Below are 23,568 nucleotides of genomic sequence, written 5' to 3' on the forward strand. Positions count from 1 at the left end.
ATCTACATATATTGGTAAAATAGTCTTTGTAAGGATCTTTTTATTTATTTATATATATACATATATATATATTTAGAGAGAGGAGGGAAGGGAGAGGGGAAGATAGAAAGAAACATTGATGTGAGCGTGAAATATCGATCAGCTGCATCTTGCAAGGACTCTATTGAGAATCAAGCCTGTAACCTGGGTATGTGCTCTGAGCAGAAATCGAGCTGGCAACCTTTTCATGCATGAGAGACACCCAACCAATTGAGCCACACTGGCCAGGGCAGGATCTTTATTTCCTTAGGGATTCGAGATGACCTTTTGTTGCTGATATGAGTAGGCAATTGCATATCACTAATGAAGATACCTGTGTTACTTGCAGATATTACTACTGTGTTAATATGTAGTGATTCAATATTTTCATTCTGCTAATGATTTTTAATTTGTTCATTACTTTTTTATTCAGCAATTATTTATTGCGTGTCTGCTTTTAATCCAGGAAATGAAATCTCATTTGCCTTTTAAAGAAAAAGTAGTGATCACACTATTCATAATTTTTTAACAATCACTGAATGGCTGTTCATTGGTACCTGATGCACTACAGGACATTAAGTTGAGTGAATTTTCTATGATCTTTACAATTTCAGAGTTCATCAAATTAATATAGCAAGTGTTCAACTTCTCTGTAGGCAAATCATAATTTACTCTCAAGAGAGCCATGGATTCAAGAGGGTTATATATAATATAGCTAATTATTTTTTTAGATTTCTGAAATTGTGAACTTTTTTTAGATTTTTCAATTATATAAATGTTGTTGTCCAATGACACTGAAGAAAAAAATATTAGTATACAACCAGAAATGCACCAAGACCTTGCTTGAGAATGATATGTGCATATGTGCATAATTACCAAAGAATGTAGTGGAAATCTCTCATTGCTCAGATTCACTCTCACTTCCTTCCCAATATACTCTGTCCACACTTATAACTGATTCATATTGACTCTAAATAAAATTATTTCTGACCCGCTCTTGATAAGCTGAAATAGTTTAGAAGATAAAAGGAGAAAGCTAGAGCTACTCTTTGCTTCATAGCATGAAAGCCTCCATTCAGTTTTATTTCAATCATGTGTAGTGCTTAGGATAAACACAGCTGTGCGTATGTTTGTCAAATAAAATACAGCTTATCCCTAATCTAACTGAATAAAATATTAATGCATGCCATAATGATGGGACTTGAAATACACACACAAACCTTCCTTAAAAATATGACAATCAAATCTACCGTAAATGTTTATATTCATGGCTACACTACTTTCATTGACAATGAGGAACTTATCCTGAGGTAGGCCAAGGATAAGAAGAATACAGAGTTTCTGACTGTGGTGTTCACTGCTGAGTCCTGCTGAGCCTGGCTCTTCAAGGTGCAATGACTTGAGCTTAGAGGACCCACACTTATGCATGAATAATCATTAATAGAAGAGCTACTTTGTGTTCTTTATAAATATAATTCTTGACCTCAAACAACTCAATATCCTTTCTCTTTTGTTGCTGATTACTTTCTTCACATGGGGATAAAGCAATATCAAAAGTGAATCATGGATTTTAAATCAATAAAAATTAACATTTGAATAACTTTATGAACTGATATCCTATGTGCTCTTTTTAACTTTGGTGTGACTCAATGAAGTGATTGATATCAATAATTACATTTTCGCCAGAAGAAAAAAAGAGAGTAGTTTAAGGTTACGTACTCAGTTAGTGGCAAATCATGGTTTCAATACATGTCTTTGGACTCCAAGGAGCCTTCTAGCACCTATTTGATTACGCACATTACTTTTTCAATAAAACTTTGTAAGAAAAAAAATCAAAAGTATATCAATTGTCTGAGTATAATCTCACTAAGCATAAAGAATCCTAACCATGCCCAACTCAAGCACAATTTTCCTTATGTTCTCCCAAGATAGTGAGACATGGGTGGGCATGTGGAGTTTCCTTGAGGCCAGCCTGCTGCCATCTTAGTCATAAAACATAAGGAATCATGGCAATATTGCCTTGGCAACAGGATGTGAATAAGCCTGCCTGGGGTACTTCCACATCTCCCATGTTTTATTGTCAAGACAAACAGGATGTAGGTGAGTGTGCACAACTCAAAGCCAGCCTTTTCTGAAATGTTATTGTTAAAGCAAAAGAAAGTATAGAAGAATAAAATCACTAATTCTCACAATGACAGCACCCTGCATTCTCCAAACCCAGTTATGCTGAGTTCACGGTCATTGCATTGGGAATAAAGGGCAAGTTAACCCTGTATCATTGCTGATTGCTCAATTACTGGGGCTTTAAAGGCTCAGTCAAATGTGTAATAATGTCCAGAAACTACTGCCAAAATTACAGAACAAATAAAATGTAATGTCCTGAAACTGACAAGATCTAAGGTGGCTATAATTTAAAAAAATAAAAATTAAGTCCTTCCTTTTGATTTATAAATTATAGCTAGGATAGGTCTTAGAGTCAGAGAAACCTGAATTTAAATTCAACCTTTGCCACTTAACTAGCTCTGTGACATTGGTAAGGTATATCATAGCTCTCTAAGCCACTGTAGAATGAAGATAATAATACCCTGCAGAATTGTGGTAAGGATTAAATGAAATAATGTACCTGTGGTTTTCCATCGGGTATAATTTTGCTCTCCATAGGGCATTTGGCAATACGTAGTTTAGTCACATTCAATTATTTGTTGAACATCTACTATGTGTACTATAAGAAAAATACAAAGAAAATATAAGAAAAATACAAAGAATTTTAAGTTCCTGATATGATTATTATCTTGAAAAATACTAAATAAATATGAGTCAAGTAATAGGGCATAGAAAAAGAAGTGACAAGAAACAAGAAGTGACAATCAGCTTCAGAATGGCAGTGACCTCAGTGAACTCCTCTCTGAAAAACAATGAAGCCGTGACCAAAACAGAAATAAACCAATTTAGAATGTGGGCAATAAACCAAAGTCACAAAATAAATTGAGAATCATCTATCAAAGAGAATTATTAAACCTCAATAAGACAGCACAATCTGTAACATTTTACCTTAGAGCTCTCTCTCCCTTCCCTTGCCAACTCAGAAACTCAGTAGCCAACAGTCAACAGAACTGCAGACAACAGAGAGATCTGATTGCTTTTTGAGCTCTGTGAAAAGCACCCTAGAGCAAGGTAAAAATTTGTTTGAACTTGTTCCCTAGAAAGTGGGTATTCTCAGGGAGTTATGGCTATTTGATTTGACTCAGAGTTTAGCTCAGCAGGGGAGCAAGGGGAAGTGGGAAGCTTTGAAAGCTCCTACATCTGCCTGGAAATCTAAAAGTCTGAGACTATGCAAAGCTATATGCATACTCAGAAAAGACCAGAGAAAGAAAAGTTATTAGTAACTCATCTCTTCCTGACCTGGAGACCATGATCAAGCAGGAAGGGAAAGCTAAAGATGTCATATAAACTGATACATTCTCAAAAATTGGAAGACTTATAGGAAAGGCATTTATGGAAATCTTCTGACCAAGCACTGACTGGCCACTAAATTATACTGATCAAGGGAACACTCTGCTGGAGGAGAAATATTATTGTTACAATATATTAATTTCCAATTTTCAACAAAACATCGTGAAACATGCAAACAAATGGTAATATATGCTACATACACAGGGAAAATAATAGCCAACAAAAAAGGTTCCTAAGGAAACCCTGAGTATGGATTTAGTACACAAAGACTTAAAATAAACAATTATAAATATGTTCAAAGAACTTAAGAAAACCATGTCTAAAAAACTTAAAGGAAAATAAGGAAATGTTTTATTAAATAGAGAATATGAATAAAGACATATTAATTATTTACAAGAACTTAGAAAAAATTATGAAGTTGATAAGTACAACTGAAATAAAAATTCAATAGAAGGTTCAACAAAAGACTTGAGTAGGCAAAAGAAAGAATCAGCAAACTTGAAGTTAGGCAATAAAATTATGCAGTTTAAAGGGCATAAAGAAAAATAAAATAAAGAAAAATAAAAAGAGTTCAGGGGCCTTTGCAACACCTCAACATACGCATAATGAGAGTTCCAGAAAGAGAAGAAAAAGAGAAAAGGGCAAAAACTAAATTGAGGAAATAATGGCCCCAAACTATCTGAATTTGGTAAAAAAATATTAATCTATACACTCAAGAAGCTTGATGAACTCTAAGTAGAATAAATTCAGAGATAAAAGATTGCAACATATCATATTGAAATTGACAAAATTAAATTACAAAAAAGAAATCGTGAAAATAGCAATAAAATAGGTAGGAAATATAATAGATCCTCAATTAAATGAATAGCTGACTTTTCATCAGAAACCATGAGAACCAGAAAACAGTGCGATGACATTTTCAAAGTGTTGAAAAAAAGACTATCAGCCAACGATTCTATATATAAGCTCTCCCTCAAAAGTGAAGGAAAATTAAGACATCACCAGATAAAAATGGAGAGATGTATAGCAGAACTGCCCAACAAGAAATACTACAAGAATTTCCGGATGAAATAAAAGGGCACTAGATGATAACTTTAAACCACATGAAAACTAAAGAACACTAATAAAGTTAACTATGTGGAAGACAATATAAATCTACTTTTGTTGGTAACTCTTTTGTTCTCCTATTTTAAAAGACAACTTCATAAAGCAAAAATTACACATTTGTATTGATGAGTTTACAATATATAAAAGATACAGTTTGTATGATGATAGTAATACAAAGGAGGTGTGAGGGAATGGAGTTATATTAGAGCAATTAAGCTAATAATATTCTCAAGTAGATTGTTTTTATTAAGATGTTAATTATAACTCCCAGGGCAACCACTAAGAAAATAACTCAACAAATATATTAAAGGAAACAAAAAGAGAATTTAAAAGGTACACTAGATAATATCTATTTAACACTTGAAAGACACAAGTTGAAAAACAGAGGAACAGAAAAAACATAGGTCTATAGAAAACACATAGCAAAATGGTAGATGTAAAGCTTACCTTATTAGTAATTACAATAAATGTAAATGGATTAAATTGACCAATCAAAAGGCAGAGATGAGAAGAATGTATTTCAAAATATGCTCCAACTCTATATTGTCTACAAACGACATACTTTAGAGTCAAAGACAAAAATCAGTTAAAGGTAAAAGAATGGAAAAATATGTATACCATGCAAGCAGTAACAAAAAAGATAGTGATGTAACAATACTAATATCAGACAAAATAGATTTAAGATAAAAGTTATTGCTAGAGACAATAATAAGAGGGTCAATTAATCAAGAAGATATAATTATTATAAACACATATGTACCTAATGACAATGCCAAAGTACATGAAACAAAAACTGACAGAATTGAAGGAAAAAACGGACAATTTAAAAATAATTAGAGACCTCAATATCCCACTTTCAATAATGGATTAAACAACAGAGTTGATTATAAATAAGAAAATAGAAAATTTAAAGTATACTATAAATTAAATAGATTTAGCACACATATATAGAACATTCAACAGCAGCATAATACACATTCTTCTCAACTGTACATGAGACATTCTCCAGGGACATTCTCCAGGATACACTATATACTAGAAAATAAAATAGGCCATAATAAAGTTTAAAGGATTAAAATCACACAAAGTGTGTCTCTGACCACAATAAAATTAAGTTAGAAATCAGCAACAGAAGGACATTTGGAAAATTCACAAATATGTGAAAAATAAACAATAACTCCTAAATAATCAAATGGTCAAAGAAGAAATCACAATGGAAATTAGAAAATACATTGAGACAAATTAAAACAAAAACAAAACACACCAAAACTTATGGGACACAGCTAAGTAGTTTTTGGAAGAAAATTTATAATTTTTAAAGGCTATACTTAAAAAACATTTCAATCAACAGTATTTCAAATCAATAACCTAATCTTTGACCCTAGGAAACACAGAAAATAAATTAGTAGTTGCCAGGGATTACGGGTGTTGAAGGATATGGAATGACTACTAATATGCACAAGGTTTGTTTTGGAGTCATGAAAATGTTCTAAAATCAGATAGTGGTGATGATTCCACAACACTAAACATATCAAAAACCACTGAACTGTACACTTTAAATGGGTGAATTTTATGGTCTGTGAAATATATCTCATAAAGCTGTAATAAAGAATCAAGATGTGGAAAAAGTACTATAAAGATTTAGAGAATCCAAGAAACCAGGATAAAGTGAGAGAAGTATAATACATGTGAGGCCCTGAAATATGTGCATGGTGTGTGCATTATGCACCCAAGTGTTTGTGACTTACATCCATCTATCTATTTGAAATGCCTGCCATTCCCTTTCTACACCTGGCCGTGAACAGCACCAGCTGAACTGTTTGCTCTTTCATATTTCACAGGTAAGCTATCACTGCGGAAAACACGTCAGAAGGGAGAGTAGTCCACTGAATAAGCTAGATTCTTAGTAAGACAAAAATACTAAGCTGAGGAATCACAAGTACAAACTCAAGGAGCTGGAGTAGAAACTGAGAGCCCTGATTTTCCCAGCGCATGCAACTGAAAGAAGTAAAGGTAAGAGTTGAGGCTCCAGTCAGTCAGTCAGTCAGTCAGTCAGTCAGTCAGTCAGTCAGTCTTTTCAGTGCCCCCCATATCAACGTCTGGATGAAAGAATAGGTAGGTTAGATCTCCATCTAGATCTTAAGACACTCTTAAGTCTGCAGCAGTTTATTAACCATGACTCTTGATTAAACTAGAAATATTCAATTCAAAGGGTATTAAGAAAAACGGAAAAGTATGAGGCAGGGAATTGGGAAGCACAAGGTGACTGACTTCAGACAAGCTTCATTCCAGGAGCTCAAGCAGTGTCATCAGGACTCAGTCTCCCCTCTCTCTCTCTTGGTTTCTTCTTCTCTTTGCTGCTGTTCTCAGGTTGGCCTTGCTCCATGGCTGGCAAAGGGCTGCCAACAGCTCACGTATTTTCAGATGTTTCCTCTCTCTTGAAAAGTTCACTAACTGATCCCAGAGATGGTTCCAGTGAGCCCGAGTCCGGGCCTGATCCTTCTTTTGCAGTTGGTGGTGGCAGGCGTGTGAGTGGAGAGGAGGAGAGAGGGACAGGACACCATGACCCGCAGTCCCAGCACCCTGGGCAAGCGAAAACCACAACCACCACTCTCTACTTCACAGACAGCTGTGCAACCTGTACAAATGAACATAAAAGGCAAAATTAGTTAAATGTTGCACAAATGGTGTAAATAAATATTAGTGGGGTCCAGAGGAGTAGAAAATCTCTTCTGACTGAAGATGAACACCAAATCCTCATGAAAAGTTAGGACTTCAATTTAGAACTAAAATGATTTCCATAAAGCTTTTAGTGGGTGGGAAAGGGGCAAAGGAGGTTCCACACAGAGAGAACACAAGGCCAAGTTTTGCTGGTAAGTGGGTATTTCACGGGGTGTGTGAAAGGACAGCACAGACTGCGTGTAGTCAGAACATCTGGTGATGCCAGAATGGAGACGGGGATTGCTGGGGAGGCAACGAGAGAGGGGAGAGCAACTCCCATTGCTGCCCGCTGGGTCTTTCCTTCTTTTTCTCTAATAAGAAGAAATCTGTGTGAGTTTCGTTTTTTTATTTTACTCTTTTCTCCCAAGCTGGCCCTCTCTCCTCTTTCCAACCTGCTAGATATAAGCAAAAGAATAATGAATACTTCAGTGGGCAAACCAATGGAATTTTCTGCAGGAAACGAGTTATATATGAGGGGCTTTAGGAGCCGCTGAACTTCCTCTCCACGAGTGAGGCACACACTCAACCCGAACAGGCAATCGCTGTTCCACACCAAGTAACCCAAATCGTTCAGGGCTGTTAGACGCCAGGAAATTGTCACAGGGAATTAATTGAAAGTTATTAAACACTCATTATCATTTTATTGACTATTTTATAGGGTGAAATGAACATCCTGGGCCTCTGAATCTCACCTCTGCCTGAGAATTATGTGACTTGTTTTGTGGGCTTTAAGGACAATGTCAAAGCTGAGGTTCTTGCTCCAGAAGATTTCCCTTCCCTATCTCATTTTCTTTCTCCTGCAAATGGATTTCTTTATTTAAAGTGATTTTTATCTTTAATCATCACACACAAGTTCACATTTTCTCACTTTAACAAGGAAAGGGAGAATTTCTGGATTTAAATCTTAGCTCGACCATTTAACAGTCATGGCCTTGGGCGAACTACTGAACATTTTCATCTCTCTGGTTCCTTTTATTAAAATGAGGCTAATAATAGTGCCTGTCACTTAGAGTTGTTATGAATACTGAATGAGTTCATATATGTGACGTCTTTAAAACAGTGCTGATAACAACCACAAAAACTGAAACCTATTACTTAGAATGAACATATTTCCGTCTCCTCTGAGTGTCACACTAAGGCCCTGTGTCTTGCAGGGACTCAGACTGAACCAGGGTGAGATGATCCCTCAGTGAGAGGCCTGGGCCAACGGCTCTGTGGCCCTCACCCCACACTTTCCCGTGATGATGCACCTGTAAGGGCTGCCAGCAGCCACTGGACGGAAGTCCCAGAACCACGAGGGCTGGAGTCACCAAAAGGCCCAGGTTGCAAACTATCGAGGCCTCCTGCGCCGCCCTTAGAGTTCTTTCTCAGGCCTTTTCCCTTCCCGAGCGCAGCTGCTCCAGCCCTCCTGGGTTTTCCTAACCCTTTACTCCTGGAGGATGTGACGGGAAGGCTGGGCACGGGCTGAGCACACCAGCAGAAGTGCAGCACCAACAGAGAGACGAGAAAATGGGAAATTTGCAGAAATCTGAGCCTGCTTTCATCTTCTCGTTTGTTGTAAGTCTTATACTATTTCAAGACAAATTGTATTTTACAAAATTTGGATTCCCGCCCCCCCACAATTAAGCAGGGTGGGGTGGGAGAGGCGCACCAAATGTCTCAGCGCTTCCTGCCTGCAAAGGCTAATCCTTTCCCTCTCAGTAGATGACTGTCGATTTTATTGCAAAGAAACCATGAGAGCGTCAGACCCAGTCTCACTCTGCTTCCCAGGACACCAACCTGTGCTCACGTCCTGCATCACCTCTCCCTGCTAGTTCCAGGATGAAAGAGGCTCTGCCCTGCCCTGCCCTGCCCTGCCCTGCCCTGCCCTGCCCTGCCCTGCCCTGCCCTGCCCTGCCTGCCCTGCCCTGCCCTGCCTGCCCTGCCCTGGGTTTTATCTAACACCACTTCCATGACCATTCTTTTTCTCTCTTACTCCTTCCCAGATGCCTCTCAGCTTAGAAAATAGGCTCAGCTCTCTCCTGTTTTTGGAAACATGCCGCATCCCTGTTTTGCACTGATTTAAAACGATTGTGTTTTCCTCGGGGCTGCCTTCCCTTGCTGACCCTTCCTCTCACATCAGCTGAGAACCTGGCTGCTGCTCTGAGCGCTCCATTGAAACTGCTCCCTCGGAGAGTCAGCAGCAGCTACCGATCAGCATCCTGGAGCTCCTGGGGCTGTCACTTAGGGACCTCTCTGAGCCGCCTCACACCCCCCACCGTCGCTTTATCTCTGGGCATTGCCTTGCTCCCCTGGCTTTCACTCCGACTCTCATGCTTTTCGCATTTTTTTCACGCCCTACCTAGCTTTACTCTTCCTCTTCTTTGCACATTGGTTTCTTTTTCCTGCCTCTGATGTTTCCCCCAATTTTTTCTGAGACCCCTATGTCTCACTCTATTACCTTTCCTGGGTATTGTCTACTTTTCTGGCTTCAATTAGCAGCAATAATAAGCCAATGGATCCTGAGTTTAATTCTCTGAGTTCCAGACCTAGGTCCCTGCTGAAGGCTTCCTGATGGCCCTAAGGAACTTCACAGTGTAAACTGGACAATGACTCTTCTGCAAATCTTATTTGTACATTGCCTTATTCCAGTAACAACAGCTCATTCCTTCTCTGTATTCTATTTCATACTTCTCTTTCAACAACCCCTGTGGTGGCTAATCTGTGCTGCTGGCATTTCCTCTTGGGACTGAAACAAAAGCTAAAATTAAGATGTATTTTTTAAAAATTCCCCAAACTAAAAGAATAAAATAAAATAAATAAAAATAAAAATTCCCCAAGCTAAATTAGTATAGTACATTAGTATTTATAACTGTCAAAGAATTTTGTTTGTAAGTCTGTAGCATTTGTTAAAGCATTAATAAGTATTAAGACTTTTGTCATATATATGTGTGTGTGTGTGTGTGTGTATAGAGATATAGAGATATATGCACACATCTATATGTGTGTGTGTGTGTACAATTATTTCTGCTCTCCCTTTCTACCAACTCTGCCACACAGCAGCTTCAATGCCTTTTACCTGTACAATTATATCAGCCTTCTGTTTCAGTGTGAGACTGGCAATCATTAGCAGTAAAATTCCCTGAAAGTGCTTATTCAAGGCCTTACCTTAGTCCTGCTAAATCTGAAATCTTCAAGGATAGGACCTGACAATTTCTATTTTTAAACAAGGAACCCAGATAATTCTTATGGATTGCAAAGCCTGGCAACTGCCAATCTTTTCTCCTCCCATCCATTTTCCATATTGTTGTCACGATGATCTCTAATAAACACAAACCAGGTCCTAACCCTCTACTATTTAAAATCCTCAATCAGTGCCCATCGCTCTTTAACATGACGGTAAAGGCCCCTCAAAACCTAGCACTAGCCTACTCTTTTAGCACCCCTGCAACTACCTCATTGGCTTCTTCAGCTAAGGTCACACCCAGACCTTGTGATTTCCTGAGATGTTGTTCTACTTCTGTGCCTTTGAATATATTATTTGCTCCACCTGAAATGCCAATAAAATTTTATTTTCTGTTCAGGTCTATCTTGATAACTGTCATGGCTGCCATAGTATCCGGCTGCATTTTTAGGATGGGATCTTACCTTCAGAATGAGATCTGGGCCATCCACATTTGTAGCCTAAGCATCAAACACAATATCTGGCATTTTTAGTTTCTCAATGTTGTTTTGATATGTTTGATAATATACGAATAAATGAATAAATTCTGGAGAATAACAATAACTACTACTGAGCAGTTATTATGTGCTAGTTTTATACATATTGACACATATGTTCCTCACAACACACTTATGAGGTAGATAAAAAAATGAGGCTTAAAGATTAAAATAAAATTTTCAAGGTCACATGGCAATGTTTCAAATTGGAATTTTAACCTAGGCCAAGTCTAGTACCAGAATGCGTGCTCTTAATCTCTTTGCTTTATTGAACTAATAAAGAAAATGTTGCAGCTCATCATAAAAAATCAAGGAAAATGAATAAAAGTTTGAAGCAGAATAATTTCCATTTAAGAGACAGTATAAATTATCAAAAGATATTTCAGATCAAAAATAAGGACTTAAGGTTTTATAAGGGATTCCTATCAAACTTTCAGAGAATAGTTAATCCTAACACTAATTAAGTTTTCCAAAAGCAAAGACAAAGATAACTTCTATAAAGTTTCAACTTTATATTTCACTTAAGACTATCAATGCAAAATTACTAAGTATAATATTAGCAAATATAATCCAATACCACATGAAAAATAATTCACCATAAACAAATGGAACTTATTCCAGAAATGTTAGAATGGTTTGACATTAAAAACTCAGAAATTATAATCCAACATCTTAATATAGTTCAGGAGAAAAATCATATGATGTATACTTAAAATTTATCTTTGAAAAATTAAACACCTATTCTTGACTGAAAAAATCTATAATCTATACTATCTTATACAAACACTAGAGATATTTTCATTCTTACAATGTTCAGAAAAACAAGACCAAAATGAACACTATCTTAACTCTCTTCACCAGGTTTAAATATGCATTGGCGGTGTCATCAATGAAGTGAGACAAGAAAAAACCAATTAGAGATGAAAGATAGGTAAAGAAGTACAACCATATCTACTTGCTGATGATATGATAGTTTACTTCAAAACACCCAAGAGAATCAATATAATGGTAATAAATATAAGGGATTCAACAAAGAAGCAGGATACAAAATAAACTACAAAAATTAATAGCCTTCAACTACAAAAATAATAACTAGTTAGAAAGCCCAGTGAAAGAGGAAAACCTTATATAAAGTAGCAACAAAAAGCATAACATACTAAGAAATAACCTTAAAAATGTAGAAACACAGAAAGAAAACATAAAATATGTCCGAAAGACACAAAATGAGAAATGAGACTAGAACAAAAAGAAAGGCACCCCTTGATCTTATGGAGAGTGAGTGACTCAACATTGTGAAGTTTGTAGTTCTCCCCAAGCTGATATGTACATTTCATTCAGTCCCTAAAAAAAATTAACAAGTTGGTTCTGGGATTAGACAAGTTTTTTGTGAAGTGTGTGTGTGTGTGTGTGTGTGTGCAAGAATAGCAAAAAAGAATAGTTGAAATTTTTAGAAAAACAATAAGCATTGGCTAGCCCTATCAAATATTAAAACATACTATAAAGACTATTTAGTTAGCCCAGCCAGGCGTGGCTCAGCGGTTGAGTGTCTACTTGGGATCCAGGCGATTGGGGTTCGATTCCTGGTCAGGGCACATGCCCGGGTTGCGGGCTCGATCCCCAGTTGGGGGTGGTGTAGGAGGCAGGCAATCAATGACTCTCTCATCATTGATGTTTTACTCTCTCCCTCTCCTTTCCTCTCTCTGAAATCAATAAAGAAATATATATATATTTTTTAAAAGCCTATTTAATTAAAACGATGTTGAACTGGTACATGAACAGGCAGACGACCATTGGACCAGAATACAAGTCCCCAGAATTGATCCAAATATATTTTGAAATTTACTATACGATGAAGGTGATGTCTCAAATTACTTTTCAATGAGTAGATTTGAATAATTGGATAGTGGACTAAAAATATAATACAATTGTTTCAATAACTTAGATCATACACAGGAACAAACTCCAAATAAATGAGAGATCTAAATGCAATGAATAAAACCATTCAAGTACCAGGGGGAAAAATCCCTTTAAAACTGGGAGTCAGTTTGGGTATAGTGACAGCCTTTATAACTTGATTCAAGGTCTAGATTAAAAAAATTAAAATACTGGTCTGAATATCACCATTAGAAATGAATATTATTGCATAAAACAAAATATAAGTAGGAGAATATTTGCAATTTATATTAACAGTTAGACTAATTTCTTTAATACTTAAAAACATCTTAAAATCAAGGGGGAAAGACCACTATCTTCATTAAAAATAGAGATTATTCAAAGAATTTATATGCATAAATGCATAACCCATGGACACAGACAATAGTATTGAGAAGGCTGGAGGGGGGGAATGCTGGGTGGAGGGGATCAATGGGGAAAAAAGGGGACATCTGTAATACTTTCAACAATAAAGATAAATTTTTTAAATGCACAGGAAAATATATTAAAATAGATATTAAATATACTCAGTCACTCAAGAGAAACGTGAATTAAAAGTGCACCAAAATACAATTTCTCACACATCAGGTTGGCTAAAATTGATAATATACTGTTGGTGAAGTTGTGGGATTGTGGGAAAACAGCACTCTCATCACTCCCGTAGCTTGCAAGAGCATAAAATGCTACAAATGCTCTGGAGAGGAATTTGGAGATATCTAACAAGACAATACGTGTATTTACCATTTAGCTGAGAATTCCTGCTTCTAGGTAAACCTGCACAAACCCAGAACATGTCACAAGATTATTCATGCGACACTCTACACCACAGTAAAATGTGAGAAATCAACCGGGTTCGTTAGCAGGAGACTGGTTCCATCTCTGTGGCACATTTACGCAGTGGGTGCTCTGTGACAGTCAGGGAACATGAAGACCAGCTCTGTGGATTATGGGCTGACCTCCAAGGTACGCTGTTAATAAAGCGTGGGTCAAAGGAGTTTTTACGGTACGCTAACTTTGGGGTAAGACAGGAGAAAGAAAATTGTGCGCTTATTTTTGCAAATGAAATGGAAATGGAATATATGGGATACGGGATAGAGATGGAAGCAAGATTTCTCTTTTATTTAGTAATTTATACTTTTGGACAAGAACAGTGAGCTACATGTTCACAAAACCAATCACGATGAGAGAAGCACACCCTAAAATTGAGTACAAATGAACCTAATTATATATTTGCTAAAAATATAGTTTGATGTGTGGTTTTGTTATCCACGGGGAGAAAACGATCCAAGTAGCGCGAACACAGTACCCAAACTTTACTCCTTAATTGCATTTATTCTGAGCTAAGAAAAGTAATGCGAAATTATTGTAAATTTTACTTACTAAATTGGTCATGGCTGATGGTGATGTTGGCATTGAATTCGGCACTATTTGAATCTATTTTATATTTCCTGTAATGTAGAGCATATGAGTAAATATATTGATATTGCTGGGAATCAGAGTTTTCACTGTAGAACAGAGATTCAAATATGGAATAAAGGAAATTGAGAAGGAATCTTGTGACTGGATTTGAATTTGATGTATGAGTATGAATTCTTAATTTCTTGATTTTAAAGTTTACATAAATTAAGATGAACTCTTTTCACAGAGGATTTTTAGCCCAATGAAACTACCCTGTATGATACTAAAATGGTGTATAATTCTCTTTACATTTTTCCAAACCCACAGGATGAGCAACAAGAATATTCACCAAGAGTGAATCCTAATGTAAACTATGGTCTTTGGCTGATTATGATGCGTCAACATAGGTTCATTGACCATAACAAATATACCGTTCCGGTGGGGGATGTTGATAATTAGGGAGGTTATGCATATGTGGGGATATGGGTAAATGGGAACTCTGAGGGGGCTTCCACTGACATCAAATGAAATAATTTGAGAATTAACAGAATAATAAAAATTATTCCTAAAAAAAAGAATTCATGAATCCAAATTAGCAAATACACACACACAACATTGGTTGGAAAGCTGTAAGGGGGTAGGTTATTGACACAATCTCAAAATATTTCTTAAAAGTGGCTTGTTACTTACAGAAGAAAAACATATCTTTAAAATGAAGACACCTAGCACTCACCCCCCTCACCAACGATAAAGCTGAGCATCACCCACAGGGAGACAACTGGCACTGCATCTCTTTAGGCACTAAAGCACCAGCAGAAGGACACAACATTACAAAAGTATATTTTCTAACAACTTTTAATCTAGAGCTAATCATGGGGAAACAATCAGAAATTCCAGTGTGGAACATTCTGCAAAATAACTGGTCTGGACTAAAATAATTTTCAATATCATTAAAATTAAACAAGCAAAACCCAAAATATTTTGTGGCCTGAGAAAATTTAAATATGGATTGTATATTAGATAATATTGAATTGTGTGTTGTGGTGTGATATGGTAATAATAATGCTCCTATTCTGTCAAAAAATATCTTAGTCTTAGGATATGCTTGCTGACCTATTTAGGAATAAAATGCCATGTCGGATTCTTACTTTCAAATATTTTTTAAAAGTGTGTGTGTGTGTGTGTGTGTGTGTGTGTGTGTGTGTGTGTGTGTGTAGATCCTGGTGTGAATGGGTTCACACTGGCCAAGTTGTATTTTCAGGATAAAAAATAAATAATAAAAATAATTCAGAAAGTAAAAGCTTGAAAACTTGGGAGCAAACGTGGCAAAATGTTAATGGTGACTCTGGGTGAGGGGTATTGGAGCACACATTGTAGTATTGTTTTTTAATGTTTTTATTGGCTTTTAGAGAGAGAGGAAGGAAGGGGGCTAGAGAGATAGAAACATCAATGATGAGAGAGAAACATCATCGATTGGCTGCCGCCTGCACGCCCTCGACTCACCTGTTACTGGGGATCGAGCCCACAACCCCGGCGTGTGTCCTGACTGGGAACTGAACTAGTGACCTCTTGGTTCCTGAGCTGACTCGCAACCACTGAGCAACACCAGCCAGGCAACATTGTAGTATTTTTTAAAGTTTTCTTTAGATTCAAAATTTTTTGAAGTAAAAAATGAACACAAAAGATACTAGAATGAAAAATAATAGAAGAGTAAATGAAATATGGATAGTGAATTACACAGGCGAGGATAGTCAATTCCACAGGAGTACTATTTCAGTTATTAACTGATATTTTCTGACCCTTTTAACTTCTAAGATTTGGCTTTGTGGTGGCCTAATGTAATAGACATCTTATGACTAAAATTCACATCTCTGTTTAATACACGCTGTTAAATATAATTCACCATTTTGTTTTGTCTTCATATCTAATCATTTAGAAGTAGACTAGCTGTACTTTCTTATAAGCAAAACTCTTATAAATATTAAAAGTTTATGAAATATAGGAACAGGAATGTAATTCCTCACTTTACAAAAACATTTGATGAGTCGTTACTTTAGATAATGAGTTCCTTTATATATTTATATTCATCACACTTAATATTTGTTTTCACCCACATTTCTTATACAAAATGCATCCATTCTGAGCTGATTTCAAAAGCCAGACTTTTTATTGATTCCCATTTTACATCAGAATTGAGAGGTTGGCAGAAATAGGGAGGTGAAAATAATTTTGTTCCAAACTCTACAGAAATTTCGAAGGTGGTATTCCTTAGACTTGATGTCAGTCATTAGTATTCATGCTCACCATTGTTAATATTTAATGTGATTTTTTTGGATGGATGTCCATGTGGGTAAACTCAGGGTCACTGAAAATACCATTCCTGCCTTTACTGTTTCGTGAGAAATTTACCTTTCTAATTTTAAAGTTCCACTTTCTGACTGATGATCTGCTTTCTCCTCAGCTGCTTTCCTTTCCGGTGCAATCTGCGTAAAGCTCTAACAGGAACGTTTATTGTTTCAAAGTGTGCTCATAGATCAAGTCAACAGCACATATTTTACTTTCACTCCCTTCGACTTTCCCATTTTCCTTTGGTAGCGTTGCTATTTATATGCCGCCTAATCTTTGATCAGCTCAACAGCTCTTTACTTTACACACTCCAGGTAATGAAAATGCCAGTGGGAAGCTAGGTCCTGCCTAGGCTGTTCAATACAGGTTGTATTTCTTGGTTTATTTAGTTGTCTCTAATCCCAAACAGCAAAGTCCTAGGGGGGAAATGGACAATTCATAAAAAGACAAATATCTTTGGCTTATTAGAAAACTCTGAAATCTTAAATAAATTCAGGAAGCTAAGACCATGTATAAATTTACTGCATCCTATCATACCAAATAATATCCCCTCTATATGCCTTGAATTGGAAGTCTTTTCGTATCCATTCAGTACTCTATAAAGAGGGAACCTTCTATCGACTTCTGTGACTTGAAACCCAGTGAGATTAAAGCGGAAGGGTTTTCCCAGAACATTTTCCACATCGTGCATGAATTCCACAGGGCCTTCTTCCTGACTTGTATTTTCATCTTATTTTTTGTTCTCTAATTAATTCTTCATAAATAATAATCCACAAAACCACTTTTCCTGAAAGTACTTTCAACTTGCTCAAATGATCTGAACACACACTTCAGTCACAATCTCTAAGCAAATAATTTTCATAAATAATCATAATTGAGAGTTTGATTCCTAAGTTTCACCGATGATTAATCCTATTTGACTTTTCCCACAAAGTATTGCTTTACTGCAGAGAAATCTTTTCTTGATTAAGCAAATTGAACCAACTTTTCTTCAAAATAAAAAACTCCTTTTTCCTAATCTGACTTATGAAAAAATTTTCCTCTTTCCAAAAATCTTAAAATTGATTCCTTTCTCAACTCACTTTACTTGCCTCCAAAAAGACTTTCAGCTGCAAACATTATACCTGCTATTTTCAGTTCTTATTTACTTACTCGACAGTTTTTAAATATTTGTGTATCTAACTAAAAATCAATACTCAATAGGCATCCTGTTTATATATTTCATTGAGAATGTCACATGACATGCCTCATAATTATGTAGATTTAATTTCCATGTAGAATAAAATAATATTGCCTGTTTTCATAGTGACAGCAAGTATTATACCCCTTGAAATACTACAGAAAGTCTGTAGGAGGGGCATACATTTCATTTCAAGTAGATATATATATAAATCATTAAAATATTATTAATAAAGCAACCCAAACTATACTTAATTGGCCACTAAAATGTTAAAATTTATTTAAATCACACTGATGAAGACATTTACTAAGCGGTGGTATCAGTTAATAATAAAAGATTATATTCTATATCTGAGTAAATTACTTGGGTGATTGTCACACAGAATAGTGAAGCTCTTGGAAATTCTGTAAGAGGTGATTAAGAAGTACTATTATGGAGATCTGAAAGAGCTAAAGCAGCCGTATGTGATGGCAGATAGCTACAGCAGGCTGAAATATGTTTTGACTGAATTTGATGGAATCTATTTGTATTTAGGAGTTTAATGCTGGATGTTCTGGTGACATGACATTTGGAACAATAGCTAGTTAATTTTATGCTACTTCTTTATTCTCCAGCATACAGATAGAATATCATCTATTAGCTCAACAGATGCATTAATTTGCATTAAAAGGAGCCAAATTGTTTGTTTGTCCTTGGGTACTCTACTTTACTCATCTTTGCCAGAAGGAGACTGGGGACTGGCCATGCAAAAATGGAAAAGAGAACACACAAAAAGTGGAGACAGGAAAGGGCATGAAGTTTTCAGCAAAATGGGAAAATTGAAATGGAAATGCGACAGCACTTTGTATCTTAGGACAGAAACCCAACTCCAACTACCTCAAGGGAAAAAAGGTATTTTCAACTTATTTTACTGGGATATTTAAGAAGTGTTGCAAGTTCCTCACACAGCTAGCTCTTGGATTCAAATGATATCATGAAATCTATTTCTTTAGCTCATATCTAGTCTCTGTTGGCTTCATGCCTAAGCAAGCTTTCTCCCTGAGCAGCAAAGGTGACTCAGGGTAGTTCCAGATGAATCTAGTCATTGGCACTTACATTCTCAGAAGAATCAGGATGCTTTTCTCCCCCTCTGCCTATTCAGATTAATATTACCTGAATCGGCCCTGATCGACCCTGCTTGGGTCATGTGCTTATCATTCATCCAATCACTGCGATAGGAGAGTGAGGCACTCTGCCCAAGCTTCCTAACGTGTCTGTACAGTAATTTGTGTAGTAAAAAAGAGAAAGAGGTGTTGAGTAGGTGAAAATAGATATTTAGGTAGGTAGGTAAGTAGGTAGATAGGTAGATGGGTAGGTTCGTAGGTAGAGAGATTGATAGATGATAGCTAGGCATACAGATAGGTGATTGATAGATATAAATAGGTTGATAGATGAATGGATGGATAGATGAGAGATGAGAGAGAGCAAAAATTCACATCACTAAAACCATGTGTTTGGATCTGAACTATACAGTCTGGTATTAAAGCTACTTATCTATTACAATTTATTCTTTTGATATTTTCCCATTCTGGTTTGCTTTCATATTTTATTTGTCTATGTGCATATTTTAAAAATTAGCGCAGTATAAAGATTTTAGCACAAGGTTCAGGGTCAGACTAATATGCTTTTGAATCTTCTGCCAGGGACCAGCTATATGACCTAGGGCAATTTAGCCACTCTCAGCTGCAATTTTTGTCATGTGTAAAGTAGAGATGATAATATTTACTTCATAAGGGATTTATAAAGATTAAATAAAATAATACTTTTAAAATGCTTAGCAGAGTACTTGGCACATAGAAATATGTCTTTAAATACATGTTATTAACATTAGTACTATAACTACTAAAATATAAAACACCTTATTCAGATCAATCTTCTTCCCTTTTAGATGCATTTTTGTCCAATAATTTAGTTTGTTATTTTTCCAAATTCCACAAGTTAAATATTATTTGATGTAAAAATATTTGTTTGGACTTAACCACATAGTCATCCATTTCTTTTTCACCACTCTTTCCAGAACCATAGATCTTCCTTCTGAGATTACTTATTCTCTTACTGAAATAAATTCTTTGGCAGGTCTCTTGGTATAGACTTATTTATGGTAACCTCTTATATTTATATATTTCATCTGAAAATATATTTAGTCTATCTTCCATTTTGATTTTTTTTGTGAACACAATTCTAAGTTGGAGGTTATTTTCTCCTATTCAAATTTATTATTTTATCTCCTGCTGACTTAAATTGTTGCTATTGAGAAATACTTTTTCAGTTTAATTATCATACTTTATAAGGGTCTTGGGATTGCTTTGGTCAAGGATACATGAATGGGAGAAATGTGTGTCATTCCAGATTAAGATAGTGAACAGCAGTTTTATAGTTCTCTGTTCCTTTCTGTGGAGACTTTGGGTGGAGATGGCAGGGTGTCAAAATTAAAGCAGCTTAGACTGCCAACTCACTGAATAGAGAACAGACAACTGGGAGCATCACCTTGGCAAATAGGGAATTTTGTTTGTATTAAGCCACTAAGATATGAGGGCTGTTTTACCCCAACATAAACCACACTAACTAATACACAATATCTCTGAATATGTTGTCTCTCTTCTTTCTATAGTCTCCTTCTGGGAATGCAACTAAACATAGTAGGTTATAACACGTATTATTAATATTTTTTTAAATGTCACCCGAGGACATGCTTAGAGAGAGGAAGGAAGAGAGAAGAGAGAGGGAGGGAGGGAGAGAGAAATGTGAAAGAGAAATATCGATCAGTTGCCTTCCATATGTGCCCCGAAACCCCAGTATGGCAACCTTTTAGTGCATAGGATGACATTCAACCAACTGAGCCACTCTGGCCAGGTGTTATAGCACCTAATCTGTTCTCCACATATCTTAATCTCTCATAGTTTTTATCTCATCTCTCGCAGTTGTACTCTGTGCTACTTCTGCACATCTGTTTTTCAGTTTGCTAATTTTCTCTCCAGCTATATCTTATCAGACTCATTTTTTTATTCATTATTTTAGTAATGTTTTAGATGAAAGTCCTATTTTGTATTTTTCAAATCTGTTAGGATTCAGTTTTGATAACTTCTTTTTACTTACTCTGCCTTGTAAATCTTTTATTTCTCCAAATATTTTATACAGAATTATTTTATATTGCCTATCTGAAAATTTTAGTGTCTAAGTTTTTTGTAAATATACATTTATTGTTCGTTTTTTTGCTGACTCTCATTCATGGTAGTTGATTTCCTTGTGTGTATGGTACATTTGATTCAGGAGGCACAGCTCAATCTATGGAAGACTGAAGGACGAACATTATGATGCTTTCTTTCAGTGGGGATTTACTTTTGTTTCTTTTTAGAACCTGGTTTTGCTACAGACTGGGACTATTTTATTACCCTTCTGAGTCCATTTCAGGAGGCTCAGGTTTGGTTCCCCCACTTTGTAGCTAATCCACTGTTTAGTCTCCTGATTACAGTATTTGCCTTTAAGGAAAACCTGATCTAGAGCTTACTACTTTACTTGTTAGTCCTTTAGCAATCTCTCTTAAATCTGTGGTCCAGCAAAACAATAAAGTAGATTTCATGCTAGATATAGGTGTTTTGTAGCAGGCAGATTCTTGGCAAATCCAATCTGTCATTCTGCCCCACCCCCTATTTTTATACTTCTTCCAAATCCTATTATTACTAGTTAAAGTCAGAAAGATATAAACTTATGAAGGCTTTAGCTACATCCTAACAAACTTTATTTAAGGTGGTTGTAAAAAAAATCAGTAGAAACATTATGTTTTAATGCATAATATGCAAGCTTTAAAGTCAGATACATATCTTAAATCTTTGATTTGTGATTTAGGGCAAATTATAGTCTACAAGCCACAATTTTCTCATTTATGAATAGAAATAATAAACATTATTTTGTAGGAGGTTTATGGTGATTTGAGAATCTGTCTATCTATCTACTTATTTGTCTACCTGTGGAAATATATAGATTGCATCTAACATATAGAAAATAAATGATAGATACCTTTATTCACAGCACATGTTTTCCTCTGCATGTTGTATATGATTTAGTTATTTGGCCTATTAATTTGTGAAATGCTGTTAAAGTAAATTAGAATGTAGTATGCAAAAGACTCTGTTTTTCTTTAGCTGCTATATTGAATGAGTGAGAGAGAAACTAATTTCTCATTCTAATTCTATATTTCTGTATACTCCGTAAGTCAAGAGCTTGTATATTAGTTTAAAATAATGATATTAATATGGTAACATTAAAAACTCTAAAATAACCTCTTAGATGTCTGTTATGTTAGCTTTCCTTATAAATTTTTTTTCCATAATAGCTGGAATAACAGATAAATAATTAAGTGTTCACATTAGTATTCAAGTAACTAAGTAAATTTCCTTCCCCCGCTAGATAAATGAAAGACAGCCAATTTGGTTGTGAACTGAAGGTATCATTTACATTGCAGTCATGTTTTCTGTTTCATGTTTAATCAAAATTTAAAATGACAATATTGACAGAAATAGTCCATGAAATAGGCTAACGCTGCAAATGAAATCATAACACTGACCTCAGAGAAATCAGATTCAGATCAACTGCCAAATAAGCTTGATTCCTCAAAGGAAAAACTGTAAATTCAGGTGACTTTGCATGTTCAGTGAGGTAAGAAGGGAATGATTCCTGTTGGCTGTACAAGTGGCATAAAAGTCACCTTATAATAAAAGCAAATTGGATTCATGTAAGCTGTTTGGCATGTCTCTCCTGCCATAATCACGATTTTCATGTGTGCCATACTTTGCATGTTATTTGTATTAATTAATAGTAAGATTAATGATGATAAAAATGCATTATTTATATGCATCATTTCATTTAATTTTCACAATACCGATAAAGTAAGTACTATTAAAATCTCCAGACTACAAATGAGAAAAGAGGGACAGAGAATGGTGAAAATTGTAAGTGGTGAGAAAGAAAAGAACTGTCCCCTAAAGGCATTTTTTAAATTAGCCTCAGCACAGTACTATAGGCATACTGGTTATATCTCCAGTTCCTAGAATCTTGGCAACGTTGTTAGATAATTTGATTGGATGTGCAAGTAGATTTCTTATCAAATAATTCAGAGTTGAGTGGGTTGGTGAGTTTATTGCATTAAAAAAAATCAAGTTTATCCAACATTTTAACAGGTTGAAGTAATAGATTAAATCTAATATGATAAACCTTAAAGCTGGGGATACAGGAGTGAGGAGAGAAAAGCCATCATATTTTGGTTAAGAAAAAGAATTATCAATATAAGGAATAATAAACATGAGTTTAGCAACAACAAGCCTAATTTTAAAATCTTACTTTACTTGAAGATAGATGGCAATAAAAGCAAGAAAAGGAAAACCTGATTAAAAATTTGAAAAGACTATTTTAAAAATCTTAGTGAAGGAGGAGAAGATATAAGCATGGGAGTCAGTGTGGAATGAGCTGGAGAGCTGTAGGAGAGGCAGATTTCTGCTAGAAGTATTGACAATCCTAATGAGCGTGAGGATAGACACTTGCCATGCCATTACTTCATCTCGGGGCAAAGGCTACATTTGTGGTTGTAGATTTAGGAGGAAGATGATAGGTTGAAAAGACAAAATGGATTGGCCTGACAAATGACTGAATTTGAGATGAGCAAAATGTCAAATGTAACA

This window comes from Miniopterus schreibersii (assembly GCF_964146895.1).
Source record: "Miniopterus schreibersii genome assembly, chromosome: 12".
In the NCBI taxonomy this organism is placed as follows: domain Eukaryota; kingdom Metazoa; phylum Chordata; class Mammalia; order Chiroptera; family Miniopteridae; genus Miniopterus; species Miniopterus schreibersii.